The following is a 24,192-nucleotide window of genomic DNA, read 5'->3' on the forward strand; positions in this document are numbered from 1 at the left end:
CTGAATCAGTTGGCTAAATAATCATATATATGGTTCGAAGACAATGAAATTATATTTGTCTTTAAATATAATATAAGAATGCACTTTAGAAATTTAAATTAGCTCTTTCCTCTCTAAGAGTTTATGTAATTTTATTGTATGTGTGTAAAGACCTTGGACTACAAAGACCACTGGGAATCAAACTGTTCCTTCCACTATTCCTGGGTAAGCAAGGCTGAATCTAAATCATCCTGATGTCTTTACTGTTTTATCTATTAAAATCTCAAGCAGAAGAAAAATGTGACCTAATACTTCCCACTAGTCCAAGAGACAGGCAGGTACATTCTTTGGTTTCAAAACGTTTGGGGATTTTCCAGAGATCATTCTGTTACTGATTTCTAATTTGATTCCATCATGGTCAGAGAACACACTTTGAATGACTTGAACACTTTTTTAAACTTGTTCTACAGCCCAGAATATGATAAATGTTCTATGTGCACTTGAGAAAGATTTGTATTCTGATGTTTTGGGGTATAGTGTTCTGCAAATGTCAATTAGGTCATGTTAGTCGAACAAGTGTTCAAGTTTTCTATATCCTTACTGGTTTTCAGTTTACTTGTTCCATCTGTTAATGAGAGAACAGTATTAAAATCTCTGACTGTAATCATGAATTTACCTATTTCTCTTTGAAATACTACCAGTTTTTGCCTCATGCATTTTGAAGTTCTGTTATTAGGAGCATGAATGTTGAGAATTGTTATGCCTGCCTAAAGAACTGACCCCTTTATGAAATGACCTTTTTTATACCTAATAATATTTTTGCTATGATGTCTACTTTGTTTGATATTAATATAGCTACCTCAACTTTCTTTTGATTAGTGTTAGTATTTTTTAAAATCTATTTCCACTACTTTTAAATCTCCTGGTGTCTTTATTTAAAGTAAGCCTCTTATAGGCACTATATAGTTGGGTCTTTGTTCTAAATCCAATCTGATAATGTCAACTTTTTAATTGCAGTGTTTGAGTCTTTTAAATTTAAAATGATTATTGAAATGGTTAGGTTTGAATCTAGTATATTGCTATTTGTTTTTATATTTTTCCTATCTTTCCTTTGTTCCTTCTTTGCCTTCTTTTGGATTAATTGGTTATTTTTATGATTAATTTAATCTCTTTGGCTAGCTTACTAGCTACATCTTTTCTCTTTTAGGTATTTCGTGGTTACTTTAGGGTTTAAAGTATACATATTTAACTTACCCCAGTCTACCTTTAAATAATATTATACCACTTCTTATCTACTATAAGGACCATACAATAGTATGGTCTTCCATTTCTCAACTCTCAGCCTCTGTGCTGTTGCCATATATCCAACTTTTACATTTTTTATAAAATCCACATTACTTTGTTATTATTTTATTTTAAGTGGCCAATAACCTTTTAAAGAGATTTAAACAGTAAGAAAAGTATTTACATTTACCCATGTAATTCCTTTGTTTAGATAACGGTTTTTCAACCTCATTACTGTTAACATTCTTTGCTGGGGGTGGGGGCTGGGAGTCCTGTGCATTGCAGAATATTTAGTGGCATCCCTGGCCTCTACCCATTAGGTGCTAGTAGCCTTCCACCCTCCTTTCCACACCCCCCTACAAAGTTGTGATGATCAAAAATGTCTCCAGATATTGCCAAATGTCCAAGGGTGGGAGGGGGCAAAAATCACCCCCATTGAGAACCACTGGTATAGATCCATATTTCCATATGGTGTCATTTCCTTCTCTTGCAAGACTTCCTTTCACACTTGTGTAGTGTGGGTTTGCTGATGATCAATTCTTTCAGCTTTTGTTATTTCTTTTTTTTTAAATTAATTTTTATTGGATTCATAAATTCAATTTTTAGTTGATTTACAATGTTGTGTTAGTTGCTACTGTACAGCAAAGTGAATCAGTTATACATATACATATATCAAACATTTTTTAGATTCTATTCCCATATACGTCATTACAGAGTATTCAGTAGAGTTGCCTGAGACAAGGATGGGCACTAAGCCAAGGGGACGGGACGATAGGACCACTTAATACAAGCCATGAAGTCAGCTTGGTGGCCAAGAGAATAGGAACAAGTCAGGGATAGGTAGTGGTTCTATATGTTAAGACCGATCTGTGGTCCACGTGAGAGTTCCCTTGTACATACACACAACAGTACATACTGCCAGATGGACAAAGCTCTTAAAACTATTCTAGGCTGGGTGCCTCACAAATCAGGAGCAGCAATGTCACATAGTAATTTCCCCAATAACATGAGGTCATTTAAGTTTTTTGAGTAAAGACGCCAGACGAAGAGTGTGATGGCTTACAAAAATTGTGATTGGTATGTGCGGTATGGACTATAGTACCAGGAATAAATAGTTAAATTATATTCAATTAATAGTTAGATGAGTCGTTTATCCATTTACTTACTCAGTGAATATTTGTTAAGGGTCTACTATTTGTCCAGCACTGGTGATCAAAGCAGCTCCAGTCCTGACTTCATGGAGGTATAAACTAATGAGGAAGGGGACATTAAGCAATTAATGGCATACATTACAAATCATAGTGCTGTGAAGAAAAGATCTAGGGGATTATGAGAGATTATAACAAGGGAGTTGTGAGGTCAGTGACTTGACAAGGTGCAGCTCATTGTGACCTTAGCTAGGTCAGTTTGGGTGCAGTAAGGAGGGCAAAGATTGAGGTGGGTTGAAAATTAAAGAATAGAAGGAGCGAGTGAGGAAGGGAAAGAAGAAGCTGGGGAGACATCATTAAATAAAACACACAAAACCCCTGCCTTATAAGCCTACATTCCAGAAGAGATGCCCTGTGGGCAGGCAAAGCACTTGAACGGGAGATCAGAGCTGGATCTATCAGTGTAGGATTAATGGGCAGAGATGCGACTGTAGCCGCATTCACCAAGGGAAAGAGTGCCAAGAGAGACACGCAGCCCGAGAAAATGTCCCCTGTTGGGAAGTGTGGGCAAAGAACAGAATTCAGAAGAATCCAGAAAAGGAACTAGGCAAATATCTGCATTGACAAAAAGAACATTTTAGGTTGACAAGATGACTAGAAAAGGTTGTGCTCCAGGTCTGTTACCTTCTAGGAGAGAAGAAGCTTTTAACTGTTTTTAATCAAAGACACTAGAGAAAAGCATCATAAGGGCCCACTGACTGAGCTAAGAGAGTCTGTGGGAGCCCAGCCTGAGCCATGGGCAACTGAGGGCCGGGTGAAGACAGCCACACTGAGGCCTGACCCATGGGGTGGGGATGGGGGTGCTGGAAAGACTGTTGAGAGACTGAATGAACAAATAAATACACAGAGGTCTGAAGGCCACTAGGTAGCCAGTCTCTGTCACATACACCAGCCATTCCTGTTTAGAAAGGAAAAGACACACAATATTTGATATCTGTGGACATCTTTCTACCTTCAGCTTCTCAAAGGACTCTCATTAAAAAACCTCTGAATCTCTCTCCAGCCCCTTCCTCCTTTATTTTCTGCTTCAGAATCTTTTTTAGCAGATAGTTCTTTAACAGTACTGAGGTAGATTTCAAACAAAACTAACTTAAAACACAAAACTAAAAAACTCCCAACTTTGACCAATAAACCAAGAAAAATTATAGGTATTTCAAAGGCAAGCTGAGTAGAAAAGTGGACTGGGTTGACTTACATTACTGATGCTAACTTCAAAATGATGTAGAAAGATAGAGGGTTTTTTTTAGGAATCTATAGACTTCATTAGGGTCTATACTGTAATTTTGCCTAATTAAGCCCCAATAATTAATGCTGTGAGTATAACAGAGAAGTAATAGGACAAAATGCTGGTGTGCAAAGCCCCATGAAAGTAATATATCTTTGGCTGGTAATGATTATGTTCCTTTTTATTACTAAAGATGCAATTAAAAGAATTTGTGTCTTTCCCTTTTATGTGAAGAAATAATAAACATTATATTTGATATTCTGACTTTCCATATAGAGCGACACTAGAAATGTAATTAGCTGTGTACTTTTTTTTTTTTTTTGCGGTACGTGGGGCTCTCACCACCGCGGCGTCTCCCATTGCGGAGCACAGGCTCCGGACGTGCAGGCTCAGCGGCCATGGATCACGGGCCCAGCCGCTCCGCGGCATGTGGGATCTTCCCGGACCGGGGCACGAACCCGTGTCCCCTGCATCGGCAGGTGGACTCTCAACCACTGTGCCACCAGGGAAGCCCTAGCTATGTACTTTTTAAACAAATTTGGCTGAAGTGAGTGTAATGACGACTAAAGGATCCTAAAATGGAATGTGGACTCATTTGAGTCAAAGTACGGTGTTGGTATTCCATCCATCTACTGTTTATGAAGCACTATGGTGGGTCGGGCATCACTAAAGTTTTAAGAAAGTGTTGTGCCTCCTACAAAATGACTGTTGGCAAAAACACTGAGAATGGAGTGATTTCCTAGTGATTTTAAAAAGAGAGAAAGGAAGGAAAAGGTAGGGAGAGTAGGATGACCATTTTCTGGATGACTCTTTGTGTTTGTGTTTATGCCTGATACCCATAATCATGAGCATTCCATCACTGGTTGAGGTTGATGATAGTTTCGATGATGATGATGATGGTGGTGATACTGATGATGACAAACATAACCTTTTCCTCAACCCCCAAGTGGTCTATCAACAGGAAATATCAAATAAAAATACAAATAATAATTTGTAGGCAAGGAAAAAAAGGGACAGGTTAAAATTTTGGTGGCAACCTCTTTTGTCTAATATATTTGTAATCTGAAGGAAGAGGAAATCAGAAAAAATTATGAAACTTTGGAAAATGTCCAGCAATATCACTTTAAGACCTGGGAATTTCCTTTGTAAAATAAGCACTCCCTCTTGCCCCCCTTGCCACCATTTGGCTCACTCCACATCGTGGTGAAACGGTACATATTCAAATTATATTTTGGCATCAGTCTTACAGCAAAACATAGGTGTCTCCTGATTTTCCTCATGCCGATTGCAATACCCCAGTCACATTGTCACCTTTTCAGAGTTAACAAGACTGAGCATTAAACTGTTGTGTGTGAAGAACCAGAGCTTCCACCTGAAGGGATTTTCAGGCTATTACACAGACCATATTATTGGGCAGCACTTTCCAGTGAAATGTGAGCAGTTCAGCTCTGTTAATGGGCTTCCCGCCCAGAAAACAGGGATACCATCCAAGCAGTATGAGTGGATGGGGGTGGAGCATGAATCATGGCAGCAGTCAGAGTCCAGAGGAAGAACAGTGCTGCTAAAGCTCACACCACTGGTAATAACAGGGTGCCCTACACCAAGGACTGTGTCCCCCCAAATTCACATGCTGGGGCCCTAACTCCCAGTGTGATGGTATATGGAGATGGGGTCTTTGGAAGGTGATTAGGTTTAGATGAGATCATGAGGTTGGGGCCCCTTTCGATGCAATTAGTTCCCTTATGAGAAGAGACACCAGAGAAGAGGAGGGCACTCTCTCTCTCTCTTTTTCCAACTCTATCTTTCTCTCTATTTTTGCCATGTCTGCAAGTCAGGAAGAGAGTCTCACCAGAAACTGAACATGCTGTCACCCTGATCTTGGACTTCCAGCCTCAAGAACTATGAGAAAATACATTTCTGTTGTTCAAGCCACCCAGTTTATGGTATTTTGTTTTGGCAACCTGAGCAGACTAAGACACCATAAAAGCCAAGTACCCTGCAAACACTACCCTACACACTAAGTGTTCGATAAACGTAAATAATTTTGTTTACTCATAGTAAATATTTTCTTCTTAATTGATTGGAGAACAATTCTATAGCCACATACTTTTACCTTTGTAACCAATAAGAAAGTTTACTTTGCCAGTGACATTTTGCAAATAAATTACCAGCCAACAACGATGCTTAAATGACAAAGTATTTCTACTCTAGGTGTCTTCTGAACATCCTTATGGAATGGGCACAAATAAGTATTATTGTGCCCAGTTTCCAGATACAGAAACTTCGGCACAGACTTGATTAATGTCACACAGGGAGTTGTAAGTTATCAAAACAATAAGCAATACCTTCTGACTATAAGCCTAGATTTCTGGTCCATAAACAGAATAATAAGCTATCTTAAAAAATGCATGATAAATACATAGAATTTTAATAGCAAGTTTCGATTATATATACTCAACATGGCAAAATTAATTATATTAATGTCCCCAAGTTCCTTAGAATGAATAGTAAATCAAATCACCATGTGGAAGGCATAGTGGCATGTGCTAAGAATATAGGACGAGCTCTCATTTACAGTCCCTTTTTAGCTGGATAGCAAGAGCGAAAATCAAGCTCACGTTAAAAGATAACTTTTTTAAAAGGGGGAACAAGGGGTCTTTACATTACAAAGCATTATATAATATCCAGACTAGGAGTCAGCAAACTTTTTCTGTGAAAGTTCAGATAGTAAATATTTCCATCTCTGGAGCCATTCACTCTCTGTTGCAACTACTCAACTCTGCCATTATAACCTTGAGGCTGGCCCAAAAACAGCCACAGACAATGAATGGGTGTGACTGTGTTCCAGTAAAACATTATTTACAAAAACAGATGACAGATGAGATTTGACCCAAGGGCCATACATTGCTGATCATTCATCTAGATAATAACTTAGCTATGTAGCATTTAATATTTAGCTGCAGCTTTTAACTATGTGGTTCTTTCATTTTCCTGATAATTAAAGCCTATTCTTAACTATTCATTATTTATTTTGAATAGGTGACGAGAATCTCAATGCAAAAAATGAAAGAAGGTCCAAAGGTTACTCAGTGAAAAGTAAAATGTCTCCCCTCCCCCCTCCCCTTTTTCTACTCTTCTCCCCTCTGCTCGCTGCCCACCTCCAGCTTCTCACTTCTTCTCTCAAATGCAATCACTTGGGTTAGTTTTTTTGGACCCTCCCAGGGATATTCTAAAGCTCAGTAAATCATGGCAGCTTTCAAAAATATAACCCTGGTTTAAATCCTCACTACAGCTCCGTGGATAGGGAGATTACCTGTTATTATCTCCACTTTGAAAATGAGGAAACAGAGAGATTCAGAAAAGCCAAATTACTTACCCTAGGCCATAAATAGCTAGGGTTCAAATCCATAGTTTTGGGCACAGGACACCGTCTCCAAAAGAGTGGCTGTTTAAAAATCACGCATCCTCCAAAACATGAACTAATGCTGCATTTTTTGTAAAAAGAAAATGACAGAGCAAAGTTGTTTGGTAAGTAGAGCCTTAATCTCAAAAGCTGCTGACTGCCCTCCTTTTCTCACTGCCACACCCTTCCAGGACGTCTTCTTTCCTTCTCTAGATAACAATGTAATATTAGGGGTACGTTGTCTATGCTATGAGGAAAAAATACAATACATTGCATTGACAGGCGCCAGTATCATTCACTGCAGAATGTCAGTAAACCTCTGGGTTTTTCTACAGAAGTTGTAAACTCTCCTCTCTTTCCTCATTTTCTCTTCCCAATCAAAAACTCATGCTCAGTACTTTTTCTTAACAGTTTTTAGTTTTCTTCCCTCTCTGGTGACTTGTGTGTACAGCACACCAACATACCTGCATGCCTTCTCTGTTAACCCAAACCCTGGACATTCTTTAAAGAATGTCAGGCTGACCACATTCCAAGAAGAGCCTATGATAATTGTGGCAAAATTCACTCTCTGTCCTCTGATTACAAAGCTCTCATTGTCTGAATTTGATGATTCTAGTCTTATTATCTATAGTAGTATGTAATTTTTCATGAGTGGCTAATATCAAAAAGAATATTTCTCAAAATCAAAAAACATACTCCCACGCCCAGGCTGTATGCTGTTCAACAAATAAATATTTGTTGAATCAATAAAGAGGTGAATGAGATAACTTAAACCTTCAGCTAGGAAAATACACTTCGCTTCCATGATTCTCTTCCAAGTGTTGTTGAGTACATCGTTCGCTTCACCAGCCTCTTGGCTATGAGGTCACAGGAGATGTATATCCAGCCTTAGGACCAAGCATGGATATGCATTACCTGTACATTGGTTGACTTTCCTCTTGGGGCTGCTGTAAATTGTGTGGCTCTTGAACATGCCTTTTCGTGGAGGATGCTTTCTTTAACTTAAATCTTACCCAGAATCCACGCCATAGAAAACAAATAAACTCCAAACTCTTTTGGATGAGCAGGAGGGCAAAACTCTATCTTTGGCCTAGTCTCACCTGTTGTACCTGCCCTTGGTAACTCCTAGGAAGCCAAGGACTTCATGGGATAATATTTGATGACTGACCCCCTCCCTCTCTGCATTGGCTACTAGAAATTTGGCCCACTTCTAAAAAGTGCAGAGGACCCATGACTTATTAAACTCATTCTTGGCTTTATTTAATCTTTTTCACTATTCTACCTTTGTCCCATGGTCCTTATCCATTACATTTTAGTTCTGTTTTATATTTTGTAAGGTATCTGAAATTATTTCTGACACGGGCATAAGAAAGTTAGATGGATGGATGGAAGGATGGATGGATAGATAGATAGATCTCTATAAAACTAGCTTTAGTGCTATAATATTAATTGACAAACAAGGTTCATAGCACTAGCGAAAAATTCTCAATGATCAACAGTTATACATAAAACCAGAGGAAACTCTTCATAGAGTTTACCACTCTTCCCTCATAGCAGAGCCCCACTGGCACCATGGCTGGCTGACATTAGCATTGCATTGAATAAGATGGAGCCAATGAAATCCATACACACATAAATGTTAATATGACATAGAAAAAAAGTGTTGAAAGAATTCCTCTCAACAACTATTTCTAAATAGCTAAAATCTTCCCATTGCTCTATGGAATATTGGTTAAAAATGTTCAGACTGGGAAATGACTGTTTCTGCTGATAAAATCAACTCTTAAATATCTGTTCTAATTGAGGGAGAAGTGAAAAGTTAGTCTAAATCAGTAGTGGATATTCTCATCCACTTCAGTTTGTTCTCACAGAGCACTCATTCTCAGCAGATTCGTTTCCTTAATAATTTTCCTTGATCTTCATATTAACATCGGTTTGTATGGGTTTATCTGCCCAATGCTATTACAGTTGCTTGTCCTTTTAGTTTGCTAAGATCTTGGTGCCTAAACTCTCTCAGACTCACTTGCTGATGTCTATGTAAAGTTCAGGATCAATGGTTTTCAATGGTTCTTACATGAGTGAATAGAAATACCGATTAAAGACTGGTAATGGAATTGCAGACTTGCCTGTGGATCTCAGAGCAATTCACCAAGCATCATTATATGATCTTATAATGTTGAGGGCAAGTGACTGAGTCTGCATTTGTATGTGGAGCCGTGAAACCCAGGGCCCATTTCTCTTATTGCGCTATGCCCCACCAAGCTGATGATAACCCTGGGAACTCTTGAGAAATCAGTAGGGGGCCTGTGGAAGCTCTGCACTGCAGGTGGTTCAGGGTTAAGCGAGTTTCTGGAGGTGGAGCCTGCCGTTCAGTTGTCCCACCAGGAATCACACAGCAGATTGGGTACTTCCAGAGATTTGCTCCTTCCCATTGAACTAATTGGTGTTCCTTTAGGTCCAACCAGTGTTTCACATTTTGGAGCTGTTGACCCAGATCCTGCCCATTCAAAGACTCCACTCTACCCCTGGCCAGGTAGAGACTTAAGGAGAGCAGGATCAATTTCACCCACTGATTCAGGGAAACAAACCAGACTTGAGATTCTCCCTTCTTCTCCCATTAACTAAGGCAGAACTCTCCCTTTAAACTTTTAAATGCCTTTCTCTTTAATAACACTAAGTTTTTCCTTTCTGAGCGTAAAAGCATTTATCTGGATAGAACTTTTGAAAATACACAAGAGAACAAAGATAGGAACACTTAAATCATGCATAATTCTACCACCCAGAAGTAAGCAGTTAACATTCTTTAAATATTTCCTTCCAGTCTTTTTTTCTATACAGCTTATATATAAACACATATAACAGAGCAGAAGCTAAACCATACGTGTTGTACATATTGTTTGGCTTTTGCATTTAACAATACACCATGACTAGTTTTGCAGGTAAATAAATACTCTTTAAAACATGATTTCTAAGGGTTTCACAGTAGTTCACCATGAATCATAATTTAGTTTATTAAATCATCTTACCATTGAAATGAAAGTCCATTCCAAGTTTTTACCATTATAAATAACGCTGCTGAATGTCTTTGCATGAAAGTTGTTACATACGTATGTCTCTGGTTGTCTTCCTAGGATACCATGGAATTGATGGGTTAAAGGCCATGAACATTTTAAAGATCTTTGATACACATTTCCTAGTTGGGCCATCTCCTCTCTCAAAGGACTGTACCAAGTTATGCTCTGATCAGGGGAGCATAAGCCTTCCCAAAATGGTCTTTTCTCATCTGTTGTCCATTCAAGCTTCTCTCAGGTTCATTTTAACATAATTTTTCCTGGATAGAAATATTGCCAGGGGGTGGTATGAGGTATTTAGAACACTGTGATTTCCATCAAACCCTCAAAGGCAAGCGACACTGAATTGGAGTCCTTTCTCTATTTAGGGAGCTATAGGAAAATCGATGGCATGAGGGGAGAGTTGATCCATGATTTTGTCCCCCTCCCGAGCCCAGGACTTGCTCATGATTTCCTATATTGAAGAAACAACCAAACGCAAACTGGCTTTTGTGCCTATAAAGAATCAAGTTTAATGAATAATCTATAAAACTAATTTGAAATGTTTTTCCCTCGGCTACTAAAGAGGACAGGTTTCTTATTTTTCAACCTGTGTAAATGGCTGAAAGTTTCTATTTTCCCCAAACTGTCATGAAAAGGATTCATTATTCTTCATACATATACCTCTACACTTTGCTGTGAAAGTCAATATTTAGTGCACTTTTTTTCTGCATTTCTTAATGGAACATGTGTGTGATTATTGAATAAACATGAATGAATTGAGTTTTGCAACACTTCTTTTCCAATAATTTGTTAGGATTTTTTCACTATTCTAACTCAAAACAGATTTATTTTTCTAATAAGATTTTGCAAGTTCTCTGTCCATAGTCTCCACTAGATAGATTTCATTTCCAAAATATAAACTGCTGCACCTGGGCAGCATTTTTTTTGATCCCTCCAAATGGTTTGTAATGGTTTCTAGCGTAGAGCAATGGTATGCATACTCACCAGATGTACTGCAGTTCATGCATTCCTTTTTGGTTCAATATTTCTTGGTCTGCTTATTCCATCTCAGTCTGCCTGACCACATTCTCAGGTTTTATTTTATCCTTATTTGCACATCATGCAAGAGAGCATCTCAGCTGAACAAAGAATTCTTTGAAAGATTTCACACAGAGATGGAAGATCTAATAAAGTTCTGTTGAGAAATTTTATTGTTGTTAATGTAACTGTTATTTAGCCTGGATGAAACATTCTTATATTACCCCCAGCTTTGAAGAACCTATATGTGATATCAACTTCTCTCCTAAGGCAACCTGGGTGCATTCCTCAATCATTTCTCTCCATGAATCCAGTGGCCCAATGACTAGGAATTCAGAGACCATTGAAAGGAAACTTCAATTTTGAATTTTAAAAATATTATGATTAGGCTAGCATATTTATATTCTTTCTTTTTCTAATGAGCTCAAAATATTTCATAAGTAAGCAGCAAGATTTTCCTCAATGTACATGTTTACAACAAGATTTTACTGGTCCAAAATATACCCACCAGACCTTCCTATATCTCATTGCAATAAAGTAAATCCGTAACAGTAAGTGCAGACATAGGCAATACACATGGCCTTGAAAATTTACAAATTAGTCAATATGTTCATTTTTATTAGTATTTTTCTTACCGAAAGAATGGTGTTTTGTTTTGTTTTGTGATACGCGGGCCTCTCACTGTTGTGGCCTCTCCCGTTGCGGACCACAGGCCCCGGACGCGCAGGCTCAGCGGCCATGGCTCACGTGCCCAGCCTCTCCGCGGCATGAGGGATCTTCCCGGACCGGGGCACGAACCCGTGTCCCCTGCATCGGCAGGCAGACTCTCAACCACTGCGCCACCAGGGAAGCCCAATAACGGTGTTTTTAAGCTTGGAAATTTGCTCTGATGATTAAGCAGTGTTTTGATAGAGATATCAACATTTATGTAATATAATGATATATGACCATCATTAGAAACCCCACCTAAAAAGCACACCAATTTTTACAAGAGAAGGGAAATCAATCAATCCACATTATTTACTCCACGAGGCTAAGTACATGCCTGAATTTATTGTTTCCAACCATGATCTTTGGCCTGATATCAGAATAACAACTCATATGATAGCCACCCACTTGGGTGATTGATAAGCAACTCAAACTTAATAATTTATCCAAAAAACACCCTTGATTTACCTCTTAAATCAATTTCTTCTCCAGTCTTTCCCATCTCAGCAAATGACACAAACACCTACTCAAACTAAAACCCCAAGGGCCATCTTTGATTTCCCTCTCTCTAACATCCAATTCAATACCAAGTCCTGTTGACACTAACTATAAAATATATGCCAAGCTGGCCAATTTCTCTCCTTCTCCACTGGTGCAATCTTGGTCCAAGCCACAATCATATCACACATGAAATTCAGGAAAATGAGTTTCTCTTCATTTCCACTCTTGATCTACTACAATCAGTTCACTGCAGAGCAAAGCATAAGCCAGCACATGATACTGCCCTGTCTCAACCTTGCATGGGCTTCCCATTACCCTCAGAATAGAGCCCGAGCTCCACCAAGGCCTGCAAGGCCCTACATGGACAGACTCTGCCCTCCTCTGTAACCACATCTCATACCGCTATCCCTTCACTCTCTATGAACTATTCTCCCTGATCTTTTGTTCCTCAAAAATGCCAAGCACATTCATCTCTTGGATTTTGTTCTTTTCTGTTTCTCTTCCAGGAACTCTCTCCCATCCCTTATCTTTGCATGACTGAGGTCATCTCATCACTTAGGTCTCAGCACAAATATCACGTCCTTGGAGAGGTTGCCCTTGACCTCCCCAATACTGTCTCTTTCCCATCCCTGCCTTATTTCCTTCCCAGCAATTATCTCTATTCAAAATCATCTTCTTGATTTGTCTACATTTTAATAATTTAGCTCCCCACTAGAATATAAGCCTCATGGAGGAAGAGAACTCATCTCTTCTTCACAATTGTAACAACAATGTCAACCTTTACAAGGTATATACTCAATAAACATTCATTGAATGAATGAATTTCTCAATTAACCAGAAAGTCAAACTCACTGGCATGTCATTCAAGGCCCATCATCACTCATCTCTAACCTATATTTGTAATATACACATACAAGCCATATCAGACATACAAGCAATATAGACATACAATATGTCTATATATATAAACATACAAGCCATATCGGAATAGTCACCATTTCTTAAACACACTGTGAAATTTTATGGTCCAATATCATTTAACAGACCATTAATTCATTCTCAAGCACCCTTTCTCACCCTTCTCCCACACCTCTCCCCAGTTCCCCTGGGTTGAATTCTACTCAGCATTCAAGACCCACCTCAGCTGTCTCCTTCTGCACTGATCTGCTGTAGTTTTCTTCTCTGTATCCATAACACTCTGTGTCTCCATCAGAGAGTCCTTAACACAGCCCACTTTCACAACTAATGGGTCTATCTTTGGTTTCACCAGGATGTGCTGTGTTCCTTGAAAGCAGAAATTTAGCATCTTCACATCCCTCATAATACATAGTCTTGTCCCTGATCAAAGATACTCAATAAAGATTTTTTGAATTGAACTGAACAAGTATATGAGAAAGAAGACCCCAAAACTAAACTCTGTGCCTCCAATCAGGGATTTTTAACTCTCATTTGATTGTGGAATACATAGCTCTCTAGTTAAATGAGGTGTGGAGTTCTGGGTGATGAGGAATTTTCTCTGAGTTTGCTATGCCTGTTGCAAAGAGAGACATGGTCAGAAATCACTGACCTTGTGTTTTCTGTATCTCTGTCTTAAATCACCAGCTGCTTGTTTAGCCTTTATCCCAATGTTTGGCAGAAACTGGGTTGCTTCTCTCACACATGTTTTTCCTTCAGAGTGTTGATATTGGCCTATATCCTATACGATAACAAAATACCAGACTTCTTGGGTCATTGGTTTAACGCAGCTGTGGTTGGTTGTGGTTCATGAAAGTCTCCACTTGTCATTTGTTTATATCACTGCCTTAGTGAATTTAGGGCTTTTCTTTGCTAGAGAGTTAGAAACTTCATCCCCAGATCCCCACTTTTGTAAATTAGCATGAGAATGGGGGCAAGGCAGTCTGTGAGTGTCCAGCAAAAACTCGGTAGCAACTTAGTAGGAAGATCAGGAGGAAAGAGGCTCAAGTAGTTCCTTCTTAAATTAATCCACTCTTCTTCCATAAGAGTCAGGGGAAAATCCATAGTGCAGCTGGGTAGGACATTGTCTTCTTAGACAAGCCTGGCTGGAAAACAATATGTGTCCAGAGAGCACAAGAGAATCTTGAGTATACCAGAAAGAAAGTGGTTATATCCAGGCATTTCTGGGGCTCTAAAAAGCAGGATGAAGAATATCCCCCCCACTCAGATTTGGTCCTTAAGTCTCCAGCTACAAAAGAAACATCTATTTCTGAGATGCCTGGACAGGGTGAAGTGAGTGTATATTACCACTTGGTGGCAACCCTCTTGGTGCCTGTCATGGAATAAGGTAAGGATTTTCCGGAAACTTGTCAGAGAAAGGGTCGCGTCTTCCATCTCTTTCTCCTCCTTTCCCCTTAATAACTTTCCTACTCTTCACACATCCCTCCACTTGCCTTCTCCCCTCAAAGACAGAGAAACCACTATTCTAAAGGAAATACAAGGTCTAAGCAATGGGCTAAGAATAGACAAACAAAGCTCTAGTTCCATATGGCTCACCAAGCTTGCAGCAGGAGGAAGAAAAGGTAGACTGGCTCAAGACTAGCTGACAGAAACTTCAATTTAACTTTATTTAGTTCAGTCTAATTCACTGATTAGAGTGAGAGCAGATAGGGAAGAGTAAAGTCAGAGTGTTCAAGTTGGACAGATAGCTCATTGCTCCATAAGGTAATACAGCTACTAAAATATCTACCAAATGCTGGTGAGAAATGAAGATAGAAGCACAAACAGGTTTATATTAACCGTGCTGGTGAGGAAGAGCATGGCATGGTAGCATAAGAGGGCAGTGGAACGAATCAGAATCTAAATGTAGCCTCTCCTGATGGTCTCTCCCCTATCTGATTCTGCTTCCTTCCTAAGGCCTGACAGACCAGGAAACGTAAGCACTGCTGATCCTTTTAAAAGCCATATGCAAATTCAGCATGGGAAGGTCAGGCACCCATGATCACACAACTAGTCAGCTGTAACTCCTGCCCCAGTTTTCTCCATCGCGATGAACTCCATGACTTCATGTCAATGAAGATATGTCTGATGCTTGGGAATTTACCTCACTTCAAACAAAACCAAGAAGCTCCACTGAGAAGTCACTCCAGAGTTCCTTGAGAGAAATTCTTCCCTCCCCAGAATCTACCCTGGCATCTGCTAAAAAAACAAACAAACAAACACAAAACAACAACAACAAAAAAAAGAAATGGCAAGAGGACATATCCCCTCTTAAGACACATAAAGTCATGAAGTTATACTGATGGATAAACAGGCCCTTCTCTGTGTATGTAGTGCATGTGTGTGTGTATGTGTGTTTGAGTGTGTGTGGGAAAGTGTGTGGGGATTTATTTATTTAAAGAACTACCTGCTGGATTGCTAGCTTCATAGAGAAATAAAAGTAAATAATAAATAATGAATAATAATGAAATGTGTTGATATAGGACCTTACTAACCACCCTGCTGAGCTTTGAGAAGAATTTGAAAGCACGTTTTGCCAAGAAAAATTTACAGAGTGGATAGTCAGTCCTTTAGACACTAAATATTACTGAGACAAATGTTAGATGCTATCTTGTAATTATTTTACACCAAAAGGATTTAATATCAGTTTCTCATTATGTAGAGTAAAACTACTAGGCTCCATCAAAGTTCCCTAAGATCAGCAGGATGATATCCCATGGCCCCCAGGACTGCCTATTCATCCAAATATCTCATAGAAATTCACACTAAAATAAAATGTCTGTTTCATCCTAGGAAGACAAAACGGTGCCTTATAAATGAGGGAAGCAATATACACTTACACTCGGCTAGATTGCATAACAGGAGATATTGAGAAGACAAACATGATTCCTTGGTGTTCTGAATCACGTGTGATGAAAACGGCATAGTCTGCTCCACGTTTAGTTCCCTTAAAACATCAAAATTATATTTGGAGAAAGCCAGTGTGGGTAAGTGGGTCACATGCATTTGGATCCTGTGATTATAATATTCAGACCAAGAAAATGATATATGCCTGCACTTTGGTTGGTTAGTCACACCTGGAACAGGGCTCAGTTCTGGGGGCTATATTTTGAGAGAGGGGTGCAGATAAACCAGAAAGTCTCCAGAGTTGAAACCCAGAATGGTGTTTGATTCAGGAATTATTTCACAGGAAGCAAAGTTGAGGAAACTGGGACTATAAATCTAGAAAAAAGGAGAATAGCATAGGGAGGGGGTATTAAAGTCAAATTGCAAACTTTGAAACTTTTTCATACTTCATATATTTTTCTATTTTCCCAAGTATACTATGAGTTATCTGTCTGTATAACTTCCACTTAAAATGCTCTTCCTCCTTCTCCTGGCTGTTGATCTCTCAAAATCTAGATCAGCATCACCTCCTCCAGAAAACCTTCCATGTGTCTCTTCTCACTTTTTCTATCACTGTCTCAAGCAGAAGACTAAGCATTCTTCCTCTCTGAACCCTATTATTATGCATAAAAATTTTCATGCTTCAGTAGAACTTTGTATTCCAATGTCTATCTCTCTTATTTCACCCAGTAAGCTGTGAGCAGGGAGTGGATTCTACATCTCTTTTATTAATTTTTTTGACCACCCTTTGCTAAGTATCTGCTATGTCCTAATACTTTGCCTAGTGATAAGGACTAGGTATAACAAAGACAAAAGATTTAGCCTCTGTCCCTGCAGAGCATAAAATAAGAAAGACAGATGCAAATATCAGAAACAAGACAAGGATGTCTTCTCTCACATATTCTCTTCAATATTGTACTGGAGATTCCAGCCAATGCAACAAGGCAAGAAAAAGAAATAATAAAAGGAATCCAGGTTGGAAAGGAAGAAGTAAAATTATATTTATTTGCTGATGCCATGATATTCTATATAGAAAATCTAAGAGAATCTAGAATTAATAAGTGAGTTTAGCAAGGTTGTATGATAGGAAATTCACATACAAAAATCCATTGTATTTCTACATACTAGAAACAATGGGAAAATCAATACCATCTATAATAGCATCAAAAATATAAAATAAGTGGAGATAAACCTCCACAAAAATGTGAATGAAATGTGCACTGAAAACTACAAAATATTGCTAAAAGAAATTAAGGAACTTTTTTTAAAGGAAGAAATATTTGTGTTCACAGTTCAGAAAACTCAGTATTGTAAGATGTCAAATATTTGTAAATTAGTCTCTAGATTCAGTGCAATCTCAATCCAAATCATAGGATTCTCTTTTTGTAGAAACTGAACAGCTGATTATAAATTTCATATGAAAATACAAAGGAAAAAGAATAGCCCAAACAACTTTGAAAAGGAATAACAAACAGGTTTAGAGAACAAACATTATTTGATTTCAAGAATTATAAAGCCACTGCAATTAAGATGATGTGGCATTTGTATAAAAACAGAGAACTAGATCAATGGAACAGAATAGAGAGTATGGAAATAGACCCACACATATATGAGCAACTGATTTCGACAAAGGTACAAGGCAGTTCGGTGGAGAAAGGACAATAAATGCTGTTGGAACCATTGGATATTCATATACCAAAAAAAAAGAATTTTGGTCAGTGCATCATATGTATATAAAAACTAGCTCAAAATGAATTCCTTGAGCTAAATATAAAACTTAAAACTCTAAAACTTCCAGATGAAAAGTGGGAGAAAATCATTGTGACTTTGGTTGAGGAAAAGATTTCTCAGATACTCTACCAAAATCATGATCCAAAAAAGAAAAATTAATAATTTGGACTTCATCAATATTAAAAACTTCTGTCCTTTACAAGACACTGTTAAGAGGATGAAAAGACAAACCATAGCCTGAAAGAAAAATTTGTGGTACATAAATAAAGAATTTTTAAATCTCAATAATAAGAAAACAAACAACCCAATTTTTTAAAATGGGCAAAAGATATGAACAGATATGTTGCTAGAAAAGATATATAATGACAAATAAGCACATGAAAAAATGCTCAGTGTAATTAGTCTCAGAAAAAAATGCGGAGACCACAAATTGATATGACTGTATGCTTATTAGAAACTAAAAAGTCTAACTATATCAAATATTTGCGAGAATGTGGAGTAGCCAGAGCACTGATATATTGCTAGTGAGTATGCAAAATGGCAGCACTGCTTTGGAAAACATGTTGGCAGGTTTTTTTTAAGTTAAACATATACTTACCATATAATTTGACAATTCCACCCCTAGGTATTTATCAAAGAGACATGAAAACATAAGTCCATCCCAAGACTTGGACATTAATTTCATAGAACTTTATTTGTAATAGGCAAAAACTGGAAACCACGCAAATGTCCATAAATAAAGTATGCTATATCTATACGATGGACAGCATTTAAAAGGAATGAACTATTGATACACTCTACAACACAGATAAATCTCAAAATAATTGAAACTGGAGGGAGGGATTACAAAGGGCACAAGGAAGCTTTCGGGGAGGGGGTGATGTGGTGATGTGTTCATTATCTTAATTATGGTAATTTCACACATATATACAAGGCTTACTAAACTGTACATTTTAAAGACATGCAGTTTATTATTTATCAGTTATTCCTCAAAAAACCGATTGAAGAAACATAGTACATAATAGTAATTTCTAGGAAATTAATTTTCAATATGCCTGAAACATGGCAGAGGTCCAAGATGTGTTGAGGTATTGAAAGTGTGGAAGTGGCCTATTAGATTAATTCTCTGTTACTTACTCTGAAGTCCAGAAGTAGTCCAAGAAGCCATATTCATTAGAGTTGTCCAAAAATGGAATGAGCTTCTTGGTTAGGAAAGTGTTTATTAGAGTGATTAAAAGTCTGATTCTAGAGTAAAGAAGACTTGGGTTCGATTTCTGGCTTGGCTTCTTATTGTGTGACCTTAGTAAGTCACTCAAATTTTCTAAGCCTCAGTTTCCTCATCTCTAAAGCAGAGATAATAATAGCATTTACATCATAGAGATGTTATGAATAATGTTGAGGCAAAGCATGTAAAATATATTATTGAATAGACAGTTACATCTTTTGAGCTGGTCAGTTACAAGTTGTTAGATAACAGTATTTATATAAATACAGTAATATTGGGCATTTCGTTCAGGGCATACAGATGTTTATTCAGAAATACTTGTCAGAGTACCACTGATGGGGAGGGTGATGGAGTCAAATGGAGGCTCAAGTAAATTCAAGGGCAAGTCTTCTCTTCATTATTGTTCAACCTTCAATCTCTAATGGCTTCTTCCATTGAACACTAATTAGCACCTGCCTCTTTCATTACTCTAATATTTGTAGGGATCCTATGTTACAAACTCAGGTCCCCACAAATCTCCCCTACCCCTCCTCTCAGGCATAATAATAAAATCTAAAAAGCTCAGTCACTTTGCTTGTAAACATTTTGAATTGTAGGATGTTCCTTCGGATGAGTACATCCCAAATTCATTTGTGCAGAAACTTTTTTCCCACAAAAAAGACTATATTTGTAATATGGTTATAACTCACTATGGCAGCAAATATACCAAAAAGAGATTTTAAGGAGCCTGTTTTGATAACATTCTTTATTAATGGATTTCTCTTTGTTGAGTTTCCACTCATCTGTGTTTACATAAAATGTTGATTCATGAAAATTAATTCAGCAGTTACAGAACTGCCTCTTTGAAGGTTCTAATTGACCATACAAGCTGTGAAAAATGTGTAACAGGAATGGTTCCTTAGTGTTGCCTCCATTTTATAGGCCAGGAAAAGGAATAATTTCCTTGCTCAAGGCCATGTGGAAGGAGAGAGTTACAAGTGTCCGAGGAACTCAAGAGCTCCGATTGCTGATTCACGTACAATTTTCCAGGGCCCAGTGGTTCTCCCCTGTGTGGCCAGTTTGCTCTTTGTTCACTTGATGCTGGCTTAAAATTGAGGACTGCCTTATTCCAGACCGAGCTTTTGTTTCTTTAGACTGATGATCTTAGAGCTACAGAGACATGATGTTTACTTATTAGGTAGACATGGGTTTATTTTTCTATTTTTGCATCAGCAGGCCTCTTTTCTAACGATGTGCAATCACAAATCTGGCAGACTGTTTCATTCCACATGCTGAAAGAAGGCCACAGGAAGTATTTCCATTCTATATCGCATAGAATTTGTGATTTGCATGCACTTTTTGGGTCAAAATCAAACATTTGCCCTGGATTGGCCCGAGTTTAATTAAAATGATGAGAAAGTGTGATAGGCATTTGGTCTAAGGCAAAAAGGATCCACAGTATTGAAATTTGAAACAAACATTTTTTTTTTAAATGAGAAATGCATGGTTGGCAGTGATAAGAAATGCCAAGACCATGTATTACCTGGGATCACGGGTTGAAAATAGAAAATATCCTAAAAATTCTGGTGCACTGTGAAACTATCATAGGGAGGTTTGGATAGGATTACATGCTTTATGGATGACGTCCCTGTAACTAACACTGTAGATGTTTATAATGTTTTCTGCAGTCTTTTTGTGGCGCACCATGTATAGCGGATGGGCTGCTCATCAGTCTGACAGATTTTCCCATTTAAACACGCAGGGGAGAAAGAAGAGGATTTTTATCCCAAAGGGTTAAGCTCTGCAGAATTGATGATCATCCAAACAGACTGATGCCAACAAAGTCAGCATGAAACAAAGTCTAAACGGCCAAGCGCAGAAAGGGGCTAACCAATCATTTAAATTGAGGATTATTGAAATTGGCCACTTTTTCCATTGCAAAAATTTTAATGCGGCTGTGATATTAAAGAATGTTTACTATTACAATTTAAGTTCTATTTAAATAAATACACGTACTGATAGTTTGCTAAATAGATTTGCTGGTACATATTGCTTGGGCTCTTGAAGTGAAGACAGTTGAATTAAGAAAAAGCATGAGCTACAGAAACTGTCTCATTTTACAGGACAATTTTAAGCTTCATAGTTTACTAACTAAATATTTAAATTTCTAAATAATGTACTTGGAATAATTTACAAAGAGCATTATTACATTGCAAAGACACACCATCTTATTAAGGTAGAGCAGCCTAACAAAATAGATCTCAAACTGTTCTAAACAATGAATAGAATTGTTCTCATACATGAGTAGTCTAATGTTTGGTCTAATTAGGATCAATGGTTTTGTTAATCTATGGCAATATCCATGAAGACATTTCCAAATTCCACCCCAAAATTTGTGATTAAATGGCCTCTTATACCACCTCCATGGGACTCAAATGCCCAACATGAATGTTATCTCGGAAGTCTCCAAGTCTGGCCCCAAGCCAGGAAGAACAGAAAATAGTGTGAAAAATGGCAAATGGATTGTACCCACCTCTCTCAGAGACAAATAGACCACTACTGAAAAATATAACTAATTGTATTTCCCTTTAGACTGTAAAGAGAGAGCCATGCTCTGCCTTGCTATCTTTAATAATGATGTTTGTCTTCCAGATAGCTCCTACCCAAGTTTCAGTGTTTAGTTTTAAATAGTACCAAATATTGTTTCAGCATCTTCAGGGAACACAATAATGGTGTTTTTTTAAAAAAAAGAGAAGAAAGAAAGAAAAAGCTTTTCATTTAAACCAGACCTCTCTCCTCTATTTACTCCAAACACTTAAAAAACATAATTTGAATTTTAGAAGCAGCAAAGTTTAAAATTCTACCTGGTTAACATGGGCTTCATCTTAGGTAACAATACCAAGGAAGAAGCATATGACAAAAGATCATCAAATACCATAAACATGAAATTGGGGTACAAGTCAGCAATTTGCTTAAAACTCCACATCAGTTCAAAGGTACACAAAGGGAGGGGTGACTGCCTTAAGTTCAACAGAGGAGTGAACAGCTGTTCCAAACATCCTCTCTTGGGTAGAGTTAGACTCATCTAAACAACTTTATATGCCAGACAAATACATTTTATGAAAAGAACGTGTGGCTGAAGACTTCACAGACTCAAAACTCACAGTTGTCGAGATTGAGTTTTCATAAGAATAGGTGTAAATGGGAGAATATACAAAAATCTAAAACCTCTGTAGCTTTTTACTTTAAAATACACTCTCCCTCCCTCCCTGCCTCTCTCTCTCCTTCTTCTCCTCTCTCTCTGTCACACATACACACACACACAATCAAAAAATAGATACATAAAAACAGTATCACATCTAATTTCAATATCAATATTATTTTTCAGTGCTTTTTGAGAAAAGTGCTAACACCAGCATTCAATGAATGCTCAGATGATACTCCTATAAGATGTAAAGAAAAAAATCCTAATTTATTCATTCATTTATGAATAGTTATCAAGCACCAACTATGAGTCAGACATGTTCTAGGCAAGAGATTTTAAATTACAATAATGGTGAATGTTAAAATAATAGTACAGTTGTCACTGGAGTCACTCACAAAGGTTTCCAGGCAGGTGAAAAACCCAAGACAGAGACAAAGAAGGGTAAATAGTTCTGTAGACAAGCTCAAGTGAGGCTACCAGGTGGCAATGGCATCATGGGGTTTATAAAGCACTCATCTCCCCCAGCTATGAAATTACAGAATCATTTATTAAGGCTTTTTATTTTTTTGAAAATCATGCTATTTTCATTTCTGGGCATAAAATTATTAATATTTTATATAACACTATCACAAATTTGCATGAATAAAATTTGCATACCATGCAACCACGCTAGTTTGCCAAGATCTGCTAGTTGGTTGAGTCGTCTTCCAAATGTCACTGGATAGCCGTCTTAATTATTTAATTAGAGAGTCTAATCTGATATTTGTGTTTATATTTTGATATTAGAACCAAAGAACTACAAATGCTGGAGCATTCATTATCCAGCCAAAAATCTTAATGATAAATGACCTTTTAGAGTACAGAAATTCATATTTCCTTTTTTAATTATGTTTTCTTCTTTGGACCCTATGTTTAAAAAGTTTCAGTCTTCAAAAAATTATTGCAAAAAATTAATTTTAATTTTTTAAAAATCAATTAAATTGAAAAGTCTACACATCACAAGCTCTTCAGCTAAACTGTTCCTGAAATGGGTGGTAATGCATTCAGAGAAGAGAAATCCCAGAATTTACAAGATTTGCCCTTGACCTACAAACATGTTTTGGGAAATTTCTGGAACACTCATTCACACCTAATCCTTTGATTTCAGAAGCTTCATTTTCTTAGGACAGAGCTTGCTGCCAACAAGCAAACTTCAGTGTGGGGCAAAATTCCCCTTCCCTTCTTTCTTTTCCTTCTCCTCCTTTTTTCCCTGAGCATCATTTTTGCTATTTCTGAAATCCTCAGAGCCAGAGGTTGCTCATGATAACAGTCAGATGCTCCTGGCACACCCCCACTCTGCCTTAGGTCAAATAAGTCAGGTACTGAAACCCTTGAATTTTTTTTTCTACCTGCCATATTTGCAAAGAATTTTTCATTTAAAAAAATTTTTTACTGAAGCATAGTTGATTTACAACACTGTGTTAGTTTCAAATGGATGCTTTCTCATTCTAAAACTCTTCCCCCCTTTCCATTCTTAGTGGATCATGTGTCTGCCTCATTCTTCCCTTTTCCCCCTTCTCCTCTATCTAATCCTAAATTTGGGGTCTTGCCTGAATGAAAGCCATATCCTGGGAATTTCCACTAAGAACACCTAAGGTTCTTCCTGTAAAAGGTGGGGAAAGGCCACCCCACAATACACTAGGTAGATGGTAAAGTTGCAATGGCAACCACCTGTCTCCCTGTTTTTCGATTTCCAAACCCTGGGAAGTTTCCTCTGAAATTACTTGACTCCAACGTCTTTCCCAAGCATGAGCATGGGTGTGGCTCTCATTTA

Source organism: Tursiops truncatus, chromosome 13 (assembly GCF_011762595.2).
Source record: "Tursiops truncatus isolate mTurTru1 chromosome 13, mTurTru1.mat.Y, whole genome shotgun sequence".
NCBI classification, from domain to species: domain Eukaryota; kingdom Metazoa; phylum Chordata; class Mammalia; order Artiodactyla; family Delphinidae; genus Tursiops; species Tursiops truncatus.